Below are 13,567 nucleotides of genomic sequence, written 5' to 3'. Positions count from 1 at the left end.
TATCTCAGATAAAATGTAAGGGCTTGTGCAATAAAAATGGACATTATGCAAAAATGGGGTAACCAGCTATCAATAATGTTGGGAATTTAGGATGCAGGTACCACAAGTGAAAAGAGAACTTTTTACATGCAGCTGGAGGAAGCTGGGCTTGGGGTCAGTCTATTTGGAACTCACTTCTAAGCAGCACCCCGGGTATTTCCATTATCTGCTATGTCCATACTTCTGAATTCCACAACTGATATTTAAATGATGCCTTGTCACCCTCCAAAGTTCTACAGATTCTTCCAAATCAAAGAGATGCCACATAATGTCTAGCATTATTATGGGATTTAGCCTATACTTTATAATAATTAAAATTGGTGATGCATCTTTGGGTTCAATGGTAGCTTTTTCTACAAGTATTTTTTATTAAGTAGAATATTCTGCTCTCTCAATAGAATTAATATTCAGAGCTGATTGTAAAACCAAAACTGAAACTGGGGCAATGGGCTCTTGGAATGTAATCACGCATGATGAATGGTACCGCTGGCCAACACTTCAACTTGCTTTCTAGATTACGAGACCACCAGAGGGTTTCAACGCAACATGAACATTTTCACAGAAGAAGGTCCTCATGAAGACCTGGTAATTTTTGTGGAATTCAGCATCACTCTTCGCTCAGCAGCCCCTCTATTTGCTACTCTCTTTTACATGCACTTTTTCTGGCTACTAAGTCCCCCTGGAAGAATTCCCATCCCGTGCCTTGGAGCCCCTGCTTTAGGGACTTGGAAGTGGAGGGTAGTGCAGTTCTTTCTGGCCATCTGCAGGGCATGGGATGCCCGGTTTCTTGGGGTAAGTTCGACTAGCAATTTTAAAGAATCCCTTTGCAGGGTCAAGTGCAATGAGACGGTCCACAACAAAGAGATATCTCTGAGAACTCCCAACTTGTTGGAAAAATATTGGTCCCTTCAGCCAGTTTTATTTATTTATTTTTTTTTGTAGAGACAGAGTCTCACTTTATGGCCCTTGGTAGAGTGCCGTGGCATCACACAGCTCACAGCAACCTCCAGCTCCTGGGCTTAAGCGATTCTCTTGCCTCAGCCTCCCGAGTAGCTGGGACTACAGGCACCAGCCACAGCACCCTGCTATTTGGCATATGGGGCCGGCGCCCTACTCACTAAGCCACAGGCGCCGCCAGTTTTAACAACATCTCTCGAGCCTTCCTTGTGTTTTTGGAATCACTGATGGTGCTGAGCTTACTCACTGCCAACAAAGAGTCTGCTTCCTTTTGAAAACCTAAGTCTTCTAAAATGCGTTTCCATCTGTTTCTCACTTCCCTCCGAATCAGCCACAGGGCATAGATATCATAGTTGGGTTTCTGCCACTCTTCTGAGTCTTTGGCCTGCTGATTACGAACGACTATTGCACAGGATTCTGTCCTCATCTGCTTGGGTGTGGAACACATCATGGGGCATACTCCATAAATTCTTTTCATCATCCCTTGCCAGAGTTGCTCCAAATGAGGAATATGAACTGCTATCACTGACCAGGGGCTCCTTCTCCGGCAGGGCAGGCTCCTCCAGGCACTTGCAGGGGCAGCAGCAGCACACGCTCCTCAGCCAGTCCCTCAGCCCGGTGGAGACCGAGGGCCCCACGGGCGCCGGCAGCCTCTGAGCTAGCTACCACCGGGCGAGGGATCGCGGCTGGAGCGCGGCCACCAAGCCGGCGTCCAGGTGTGGGGCCAGCCCGCGCATCCCCTTTTGCCTACTTTTTAATGGAGTTTCTTGTTTTTCTTACTGGTTTGTTTGAGTGCTTATGGATTCTAGTTATTAAGCCTCTGTCAGAGGTATAGCTTGGATGTATTTTCTCTTATTCTGGAGATTGTCTGTTTACTCTTTTGATTATATATTTTGCTGTGCAGAAGTTTTTAATTTCAATAAGTCCCTTTTATTTATTTTTGTTTTTATTATATTTTCTTTTATATTTTATTATAAATTCTTTACCTAGACCAATGTCTAGGATAGATTTTCCTAGGCTTTCTTTTTCTTCTTCTTCTTCTTCTTTTTTTTTTTTTTTTTTTGTTGTTGTTGTTGGGGAATCATTGAGGGTACAAAGAGCCGTACAAAGAGGGTACAAAAGTTACACTGCTTGCATTGGCTGGGTAAAGTCCCTCTAATAATAGTGTCCAGTCCCCAAGAGGTGTATCACACACCATGGCTCCACACCCCTCTTCCTCCTTCCTTCTCTGCACTCCCCAACCCATCCCCTCACCATTTACTAGCATTAGTTGTCCTCATATCAGAATTGAGTACATTGTTATTCTAATATTTTTATAATTTCAGGTCATACATTTAAGTTTTTAATTCATCTTCAGATAATTTTTGTGTATGGTGAGAGATAGGGATCCAGTTTTATTCTTCTACATGAGGCTAATTTCTCCCAGCACCATTTACTGAATAGACCATCCTTTCCCCAATGTATGCTTTTGTCTGATTTGTCAAAAAACAGCTGGTTGTAGGTATTTGGCTTTATTTAAGAGTTATTTATTCTGTTTCATTGGTCTATATTTCTACTTTTATGTCAGAACAATGCTGTTTTAGTTACTACCGCCTTACAGTATAGTACATGTATAATGTGAAGTCAAGTACTCTAATGCCTCCTGATTTGTTCTTTTTGCTTAGGATGGCTATTGTGAATTGTGCTGCATTAAACCTACATTTAATACATGCTTTTTCTTGGTTACATATGAATTTTAATGTTCTTTTCTAATTCTGTAGAAAATGATATTGATATTTTGATAGGAATTACATTGAATCTATAGATTACTTTGGGCAGGATGGACATTTTAATAATATTGATTCTTCAAACTCACAAGCATGGAATATTTTTTTTTTTTTTTTTTTTTTGGCCGGGGTTTGAACCTGCTACCTCCGGTATATGGGGCCAGCGCCCTACTCGTTTGAGCCATAGGCGCCACCCCACAAGCATGGAATTTTTTCCATTTGCTTGTATCATCTATAATTTCCTTCATCAGCATTTTGTAGTTCTCCATGTAGAGAACTTTCACCTCCATGGTTAAGTATATTCGAAGGTATTTCAAATTTTTTGCAGCAATTGAAAAAGGAATTGAGTTTTTTAGTTGATTCTCAGCCTGGTTGTTATTACAGAATTGCTACTGATTTGTGTACATTGACTTTATAACCTGAAACTTTATTAAATTCCTTTACCAATTCAGAGTCTTTTGGTGAAATATTTAAGGCTTTCTAGGTATAAGATCATATCATTGGGAACCAGGAATAGTTTGACTTCTTTTCCAATTAGGATGCCCTTTCTTTCTTTCTCGTACTTAATTGTGGGCAAGAAACTGTGGAAATACTGTCTCCACAAGTCTCGGTCTCACTAACAGCCCATAGCAATGAAAACCTTCCCTCTCCCTCTTCGTAGCCATACAGAGGCTGCAGGTGCACTGTAGTTCCCCAGTACCTGGGCTCTCAGAATGACACCTAGCTCAAGCTGCTCAAAGCTTGGATGTCTGTGGAATTCTGTGGGAATTCCCTTTCTGGAACATTGTCTCTGTGTGGTCTTTTTGTTAGGCTTGAGATCTGTATAGGTGGTGGGGGGCCAGGTTCTCTTATAGTCAAGATTGTAAAAGCCCCTCTCAGACAGTGGAGCCTTGGGGCTTCTTAATGTTTTGCTGAGTCCAGGGGCTCCTCCCAGCTGTCAACCAGCCCTCAGCCAGGCAAGTTCTCCTGAGCCCTATCTTTACCCATTTTGGGTGCTCCCTGTCACTTCCCTGGTGAATCCTAGCATGTTCTAAATGATATGTTTGAAATGTGACAATCAAATGTGCTTACTATCTTGGTTTCTCTCTGTGGAGGAGGCACATACTACCTGTGTCTAGCTGGCTAGCTTAATCCTATTCTCCTCCTCTTTTTTTTTTTTTTTCACTATCATTTATATCTATAAATTTCCCTCTGAGCACCATCCACAGCTTTGGTATGTTATGGTTTCATTTGGATTCACTTCTAAGAATTTTTGTTTTGTGTGGGTGATTTCTTCTTTGACTCGGCAGTTGTTTAAAGATTCTTTAATTTCCACGTACTTGTGAATTTTTCAATATTTTTTTCTGTTACTGATTTCTAGTTTCACTCTATTGTGATTAAAGAAGAAATTTTGTTATCATTTTGATCTTTTACAATTTTTGACTTCTTTTTCCTTTATCCTAAATAAAAATAATAATGTTCCATGTGCACTACCAGAGAGAATATATATTCTGTTGTTGTTGAATCAAATTGATATATAAATATATCAATATGCAAATATATATAAATATATATCAATATATCAATACACATATAAACACACAAACACACATACTACGTATAAATAAGGTCTTATTGATTTATAATATTGTTCAAGCCCTCTATTTCCTTATTGATGTTCTAGATATATCTAGATATTATTAAATTATTATTAAAAGTACTATATTTAAGTCTCCAGCTATTACTGCAAAACAGCCTCTTCAATTCTGTCAATATTTGCAGAGTAAATGCCTCTACTATGTCATTGGGTTATCAACTGAGAATTCATGGTTTTTCAGAGGGCATGGATGTAAAGTATAATCAAAAAGGCTCTCATTGTGTAACCAATGTCTTTATGTGTAATAGTTGTGAAGTATTACTTTGTAAAGTAATACTTGTAATACCAAAACACATCCCCAGTGCAGGAGAAAATAGGCATTTGGGGGAAGTGTCAGTTTTCTCCTAATGAGGAAAATTTCATCCATTTCTTCTGTATCTTTTAATCATGAATAAAGATTCATTGTGGGGCAGCGCCTGTGGCTCAGTGAGCAGGGCACCGGCCCCATATCCCGAGGGTGGTGGGTTCAAACTTGGCCCCGGCCAAACTGCAACAAAAAAATAGCCGGGCATTGTGGCGGGTGCCTGTAGTCCCAGCTACTTGGGAGGCTGAGGCAGGAGAATTGCCTAAGCCCAGGAGTTGGAGGTTGCTGTGAGCTGTGTGACGCTATGGCACTCTACCAAGGGCGATAAAGTGAAACTCTGTCTCTACAAAAAAAAAAAAAAAGATTCATTGTGAAGATCTATAATTTGCATGAATCTAATTTGACTATTCAATCCTTTAATGTAATCATATTTATACAGTCCTCTTGATGCCTACTGGGGATTTCAATGCTTTTGCCTAGCCCTTGTCAGGCTGTAATAGCTAAAAGATTTGAGAGCCAAACTGAAATGTACAACATGTGAAACAGTTTAATGTAATTTAGAATATATTCATTTTACATTGAAAGCACACCTATAAAATTAAGCTCCTTTGAAGGTTTTATGGGCATTTTAGATGGCTCAACATCAAAGCAGTGCTTTCAGCAGCTTCCAGAAATCATTAGTGGTAAGTTCTATTCTCGTGATTCCCAGAATATTTTGTAAATAATCTGTACTCACCCTTATCCTCTGAAAAAAACAGAATGTTGTTATTTGATAATTTAACAACTCTTTAATGATCCCAAACAATGAAAAGGGTGCTCACGCACATTGCTATGGTCTGGATGTTGGTGTTACCTACAATTTATATGATGGAACTTAACCCACAAGGTGATTGGTATTAAGAGGTATGGTCTTTGGGAGGTTGATAGGTCATGAGGGTTCCTCCCTCTAGGATGGGATTAGTGGCCTTATAAAAGAGCTTGAGGGAGTGAGTTGCCTCTTCAGATCTTTGACCTATGTGAGGATGCATCATTTTTGAAGCAAAGAGCTAGCCCTCACTAGACACCGAATCTGTTGGTGCCTTCATCTTAGACTTCCTACTCCATTAATGTGAGAAATTTCAATTGTTTAAAATTACCCTACAAAAGGTATTTTGTGATAGCAGCCTGAATGGACTATAACAAACACTGATACCAAGAAGTGGGTATTGCTGTACGAATACTTTAAAACTGTGAAAAGAGCTTTGGAAGGGGTTATAGGCAGAGGCAGAAGAATTTCGGGTTGTATGCTGGAAAAAGCTTACATTGTCTTGAATGGAGCATTAAGGGTGATTCTATGAGCTCAGGAGAAGAGGAGAGCTATAGAAAGAGCCTCAGTCTTCTTAGAGATTACTTAAGTGGTTGTCATCAGAATGTTGGTAGAAATACAGATGGCAAAAGTCATTATGATGAGGTCTCAGAAATGAGGAAGCTGTTATTGGAAACTGGAGGAAGAATTATCCTTGCTGTAAAGTGACCAAGAATTGTGTTCACATCCTAGTGTTTTGTGAAAAAAGGAACTTGTGAGTAATAAAAGAGGATATTTGATAGAAGAAACCCCTAAGCAAAATATTAAGAGTGTGGCCTGACTTCTTTAATCTGTTTATAATAAATGAAGTAAAGACAGAACTTAAAAGACTTGGAAAATTATAAGGGAAGCAGAACTTAAAAGAAAATTATCAGCCTGGTCATGTTTTAAAGAATGAAAAAGCATGTTAGAAAGAGAATACCAAGGGTGTGATGAATGAAGCTAAAGTTTGATAAGGTGATTAACAGGAATAAGATGTTATTAACCAAGATAATGGAAGAATGACCCTGAAGGCATATCCAAGATCTTTGAGACTGCCTCAACTGTAACAAGCCCAGAGTACCAAGGGTTTGAGGGTAAAATGATTTTAGAGGAGGAGTCCAGGGCTCTGTGAAACATGGGAGTGGTTCTGCTGGTGTGCTTAATGTTTTTTTCTCCCTTTATTCAGGTGCAACACTCCTTGGCCACCTCAGACATAGCTCTGTGAGCCTAAGTATGGTGTGGGCTATGATGGCTGCCCCGCTGGGGAGAATCGGTGATAAACTTTGGTAGCAGTATATAGTTCCAATTCTGCAGGCATTCAGAATACAAGGGCTATAGGAAAATGGCTGTCTACACCTAGATTTTATAGGATATCCTTGAGAGCCTTGGGGCCCAAACAGAGAAGTCTCATGCAGAAAAACTATTGCAGAGAACCCCGACCAGGGCAATGCCCCCCAGAGCCATGTGAGCAGGGATACCCCATAGACCTTAGAGCAGTAAAGCCACCAGTGTGGTAACTCCAGCCTGAGAGAATCACAGGGATGCAACTCCAATGTGTAAGAGTTTTTGTATGGGTTGTGCCTAATAAAGCCATGGGAGAAGGGCCACACAGAGATTTTGGGTCCCAACCTCCACCCTAATGTGTCCAGAAGTTAAGACATTGACTCAAATGAGATAATTATCAAGTTTTAAGGTTTAGTATTATTTGTCTATTGGGTTTTAGATTTACTTAGGACCAGCTACCCCTTTCATCTTTCCTATTTCTCTTTTTTTGGAATGGAAATATCGGTCCTATGCCTGCTGTATTTTGGGAGCACATAATCAGTTTGATTTCACAGGCTCACAGCAGGGAAATTTGCCTGAGGAGTAGTAATACCTTCATTTGCACCCATATCTGATTCAGATGATATTTAGATGAGACACTGAACTTTAGAGTTGATGCTAGGACAAGTTAAGATTTGGGACAAGTTAAGATCAACTTTACAGTTGGTGCTAGGACAAGTGGGATGGAATGAATGCATTTTGCATGTAAGGACAAACTGGGGAGGGCATGGTGGAATGCCATGGTTGGAATGTCAGTGTTCCCCACACATTCATATGTTGAAACTTAAGTGATGTTAAAAAGAGGTAGAATCTTTGGAAGATTATTAGATCATAAGGGCTCCACCCCTCACAACAGGATGAGTGCCTTTATAAAAAGGCTTGAAGGAGCAAGTTTGTCTCTTGTACCCCTTTTACTAAATGAGCACACAGCAAGAAAACATCTCAAGACCAAATCTGTGGGTGCCTTGATCTTGTTCTTCTCAAACTCTAAACCATGAGCAATAACTTTTTATTGTTTATCCAGTCCAAGGTAATTTTGTTACAGAAGCCTAAATAGACTAAGAAACACATACAGCATCAATTCCAGTTTGAAGAATTTTAAAGGCAAAAGTTGTTGATGTCCCATATGATGATAACTTCTTATTACAAGCATCTATACCTCTCTGGTTATTCTTTTCTCTAGATGTTAAGAATGTGTTCTACTAGTTTAGGGCACATTACAAGTGCTATGGATTAAATTTTCCTTAGAAACAGCACTCAATCATTTATTAGTAGCAATCTCTTTTATTCCTTTATTTCCCTTAAGCCCTTAAATATATATTGAAAATCTGTCTACTAAGTACAGTATCTGAGCCATATCCAATTATGTGTTATTTCTTGTCCTTTTAAAAAATTTGACTATAATACATACTTTGCTTTTTCTTTCATATTTATCTAGTAACATTTTATTGTATGCTGGATGGTGTGATTAATATATTGTAAGACTCTGGATTCTCTTTCCTTCCCCTGAAGTATGTTCATTTTTATTCTAATAGGCAGTTCCATTTCTGATAACCTTGAACTAGTATAGGCTTGATTCTACATATGGTAATGGTTCATCTAAAGAAGGGCAGTTCAATAGACCTTTCTTTGATGATGGAAATGTTCTATCTCTACACTGTCTAGTATAATAGATACTGGCAATGTGCTGCTATTAAGCACTTGAAATGTGGATAGTATAACTAAATAAATTTTAGTACTATTTAATTTAAACTCATTTAAACTAAATGGTTGCATGTTGCTAATAGCTACCATATTGGGCAGTGCAGATCTAGAATAATGTTTATTCTACCATGTGGTATTTACTCCTGAGGTTTACCCTTTCTGGTTCCTCAGCTACTTGTCCAAGGTATTAATGAAGTTTCCTCACTGAATTGATTTTTCAATATCAATTACCATTGCTTTACCTCTGGTCAATAGTTCTACTCTCAGTCCTCTGGCAGCCACTTTTTAGTACAGTATTACTTTAAGCATGTGCCGTCTAAACATTAGCCCAGAACTCACAGCACTCCCTCCATGGACTTCTGTCTCACTTTCTGCATAATTCCATCCTCCCTGGCACTATGCCCATCAGATTCCAGGCACATCAGCAGCTTTGGAGTCTGATATCTAACTGGCTCAGCTCACTGTGCCACGGTGACCAGTGTTCTACATGGGCTTCAATTTCTTGACCTATGATTGGAAAATTGTCCTTAGGCTCAATTCATGATTTTTTCTTCTCTCAGGAAAAGCCTTGCACTTTCTGTTGTGCAATCCTTAAAAACAGTATCCTTATATATTTTGTGTAGTTTTATAATTGTTTATGGTGGGAGAGCTAGTTATTCCTTAATTTTCAGAAGGGAGAATGGGTCATGGCTTTCTTTTTCTTTTTCTTTTTTTTTTTTACAGTTTCCTCCAGCACAGGGGGCCGGCGCCCTACTCCTTTGAGCCACAGGTGCCACCAATAATTTTTTTTTTTTGCAGTTTTTTTTGAACCCGGCACCTCTGGCATATGGGGCCAGCGCCCTACTCCTTTGAGCCACAGGCGCCGCCCAGCTTTCTTTTAGCTTTTAATTTTTGCTGAAGCATATCAATTTTGCATAGATATTAAGTTCATTTATTAATTGTACTGTTCAAATATTCTCGACAGTTTTTTATTGCTTATTCTATTAATTTATAAAGGTTATAAAAGGGCTGTCTAGGAAGTAAGTATTCAGTCATGTGATATGAAAAATAGTATTTACAATGTCTGAATACTTTCTGCACATTCCTTTATGTTATAATCTCTAACTATGGTTGACAACTTATTTCTCCCTTTAGTTCTGTCATTCTGTGCTTTCTCTATTTTGAAATTGTATTATGTGCATAAAATTTTAGAACTGGTTTATCTTCCCCATGAATTAACCCCTTTATCATGATACAGTGTCCTTCTTTATCTTTTCATAGTGTCTACTTTGCTTTTATTAATTTAATTATATCAGCTTATTTTCATTTGTGTTTGCATCATGTATCTATCTTCTTGCAATTTTTCTCTATACTTACATTTAAGATAATTCTCATGTAAGTGGCATATATTATTTTTTAATCTTTATCCACAATCTTTGTGTTTTCATTGGAATATTTATGCCATTTATATCTAATATAATTACTATTATATTTGTGTTAACACATTTCCTATGTTTTTATTTGCCAACCTAGTACGGTTTTATTCTCTCCTTTTTTTTCTTCTTCCCCTCTTTTGGATTATTTTTACTACTTCAGTATTTCCTCTATTAGCTTTTTAGTTTGCAGTTGGATCTCTATATTGATGGCTTCTACATCCATGAATTCAGACAACTATGGGTCAAAATCATTACAATAGAAAAAGAACAACTGTGTCTGTCCTGAACATGTATAGACCTTTTTCTTGCCATTATTTCCTAAAGAGTAGAGTATAGAAACTATTTCCACATTTATGTTGTATTGGATATTATAAGTAATCTAGAGATTATTTAAAATATGTAGAAGGATGTGTGTAGATTATATGCAATTCTACATTTTATATAAGGGGCATAAGCATTCATGGATTTTTCATATCTGTGGGGAGTCCTAGAAAAAAATCCCCCTTGAAAATTGAGGGACAACATACATATATGGGTGTATATATGCACTTTTTTCCCTCTGAGTGGTTATCCTAGATTATGAGACATATCCTGGACTTATTAAACTGTAGCATAAATTAATGCTTTTATTATATCCCAAACTACTCAATTTAACCACCTCAACCTTTTATATCTCCTTTTGTGATTTGATGACTTTTTAAACTTAATTTTTATTAAATCATAACTGTATACATTTATGGGGTACAATGTGATGATTTGATATACAATATGGAATGCTTAAATCAAACTGATTAACATAACCATCACCTCACTTATTTTTTGTGTTAAGACATTTATAATACACTCTTAATTGTTTTGGAATGTACCTTTGCATTGTGCACATTAGGTGCTATCCCATCAAATACCCTCCCTCCATTTGCCCTCTCCTCTGCCTTCTCTGCTCCCTCCTCTTCCCTCCTTTCTGGACTATATTTGTGTTTTATCATTCGTATGAATGTAAGTGATTATAATAGTATTTAGTACATTGGATACTTTTTTCCCATATTGAAATACTTTACTAAGAAGAATATGTTCCAGCTCCATCCAAGTAAACATAAAAGATGTAAAGTCTCCATCTTTTTATTTTTTATTTATTTACTTTTTTTATAGACAGGGTGTCATTTTGTCACCCTCGGTAGAGTGCTCTGGCTTCACAGCTCACAGCGACCACCAGCTCTTGGGCTTAGGCGATTCTCTTGCCTCAGCCTCCCAAGTAGCTGGAACTACAGGTGCCTGCCACAACACCTGGCTATTTTTTGTTGCAGTTTGGCTGGGGCCATGTTCGAACCCACCACCCTTGGTACATGGGGCTGGCGCCCTACCCACTGAGCCACAGGCACCACCCTATCAGTAGATTTCTTAACAGAAATCTTGCATGCTTGAGAGAGTAGGATGATATATTTAAAATATTGAGAAGAAAAAAGCAAAACTTCCAACCAAAAATACAATGCCCAGCAAAGCTGCCTTTTAGAAATGAGAGAGAAAGAGAGAAGACTTTCCCAAGTAAACAAAAGCTGAGGGAGTTCACCACCGCCAGACCTGCTCTATAAGAAATGCTAAAGGGAATTCTTTAAGCTGAAATATAAGTATTCTAATTAACAACATAAAAACATATAAATGTATAAAACTCACTGGTCAAGGTAAATATATAGTCAAAATTTGGAATTTTCTAATATCGTTATAGTGGCATGTAATTCACCTTCAATTCTATAACAAAAGCTGAAAGACAAATGTGTTAAAAATAGTTATAACTATAATAATTTGGTAATGGTCATACAATGTATAAAAGATACAAACTGTAACATCAATAACTAAAATGTGAAGGAAGACAGGAAAAGTAAAAATATATAGTGTTTTGCATGTGATTGAAATTGTTATTAGCTTAAAATAGGATCTTATAACTATAAGCCTCTTGTAATCACAAAGGAAAAATCTGTAGTAGATATGCAGAAGATTAAGAGAAAGACATCAAAGCATATCACCACAAAAAGTCATCAAATCAAATCGTGGAAGCAGCCCAAATGCCAATCAACCCATGAATGGATAAACAAATTGTGGTATATGTATACCATGGAATACTATGCAGCCACAAAAGATGGAGACTTTGGGCAGCACCTGTGGCTCAGTGAGTAGGGTGCTGGCCCCATATACCGAGGGTGGTGGGTTCAAACCCAGCCCTGGCCAAACTGCAACAAAAAATAGCCAGGCGTTGTGGCAAGTGCCTGTGGTCCCAGCTACTTGAGAGGCTGAGGCAAGAGAATCACCTAAGCCCAAGAGCTGGTGGTCGCTGTGAGCTGTGAAGCCAGAGCACTCTACCGAGGGTGACAAAATGACACCCTGTCTATAAAAAAAGTAAATAAATAAAAAATAAAAAGATGGAGACTTTACATCTTTTATGTTTACTTGGATGGAGCTGGAACATATTCTTCTTAGTAAAGTATTTCAATATGGGAAAAAAGTATCCAATGTACTAAATACTATTATAATCACTTACATTCATACGAATGATAAAACACAAATATAGTCCAGAAAGGAGGGAAGAGGAAGGAGCAGAGAAGGCAGAGGAGAGGGCAAATGGAGGGAGGGTATTTGATGGGATAGCACCTAATGTGCACAATGCAAAGGTACATTCCAAAACAATTAAGAGTGTATTATAGGAGTTGGAGGTTGCTGCAAGGTGATAAACTGAGACTCTGTCCCTAAAGAAATTTACTGATAGTCTTATGAAGGCACCCTTATATATGACAAATCACTTTTTACATATAAGAAAGCCTTCACACTTTTCATGCTCAGTTGTGTTCCAAAATTTTTCTTTGCCTTTTGACAATTTAATTATAATGTGTCTCCATGTAGACCTCTTTAGATTCAATCTATTTGCTGACTTTATGGGTTCAGGAAGTCCCTGGCGAGGCTTTCTAATTGGGTGCAGCCACTAGCAGGGATACAGTCTCACCACCAATATCTGACACTGGTTGCTGTGAATTACACCTCCACGCCCTTTTTTGTTCCTACCTGACACTAGGAGATTTAATCCTGCTAAATCCTGTGTTCCTAATGAGGCAAGATAGAAGTGCCCCAAGATACTGAGGAAGCTTGGTGTCAACCTGGAGACTTTTGGGTATGGCACTATGCCACAACAAAGTGAAACCCTTCCTCTTACCCTTCTAATGTGGCTTTCCTCGGTTTTTGTGAGGGTAGCTTTAGCCTCGTCCTTGGGTTCTGAGATATTTTTCACAAAGGCATTTTTGTTGCCTTTGTGCTTTGGATAGGTGTTAAGCAGTATTTCTGCAAGAGGGACAAGAGCCAGGACCATTCTGCTGTTTTGCTGATGGCACTCTTCCATACTTTAAAAATCTAACTATAAGTCAAGAGTTGGCACATAAATAGTACTAGAAAATAAAGCAATGATTTAATAAAGATACGTTTTGGGCATAAAACTTACCATAGGGCCAATGGGTATACAATCCATGGCAGAGTTGTAAGTAAATGGCATGTAAGTCATGTGAACAAATGGTTTTATATGTAAGAAGCAGTGTTCAGTAAAATATGCCAAGGCAC

General features: G+C 38.3%; 1 protein-coding gene and 1 pseudogene across 1 annotated transcript in view; both read right to left on the bottom strand.

Moving 5' to 3' along the window:
• LOC128571138 (EF-hand calcium-binding domain-containing protein 13-like) overlaps positions 1–13,567 on the bottom strand; it is a 104,926-nt gene that overhangs the window by 42,595 nt on the left and 48,764 nt on the right. The window lies entirely within an intron of this gene.
• Positions 757–13,322, bottom strand: LOC128570183 (melanoregulin-like; annotated as a pseudogene).

Source organism: Nycticebus coucang, chromosome 18 (genome assembly GCF_027406575.1).
Source record: "Nycticebus coucang isolate mNycCou1 chromosome 18, mNycCou1.pri, whole genome shotgun sequence".
Lineage (NCBI taxonomy): Eukaryota > Metazoa > Chordata > Mammalia > Primates > Lorisidae > Nycticebus > Nycticebus coucang.
The sequence above is the reverse complement of the archived record's forward strand: the minus strand, read 5'-3'. Positions and strand labels throughout refer to the sequence as shown.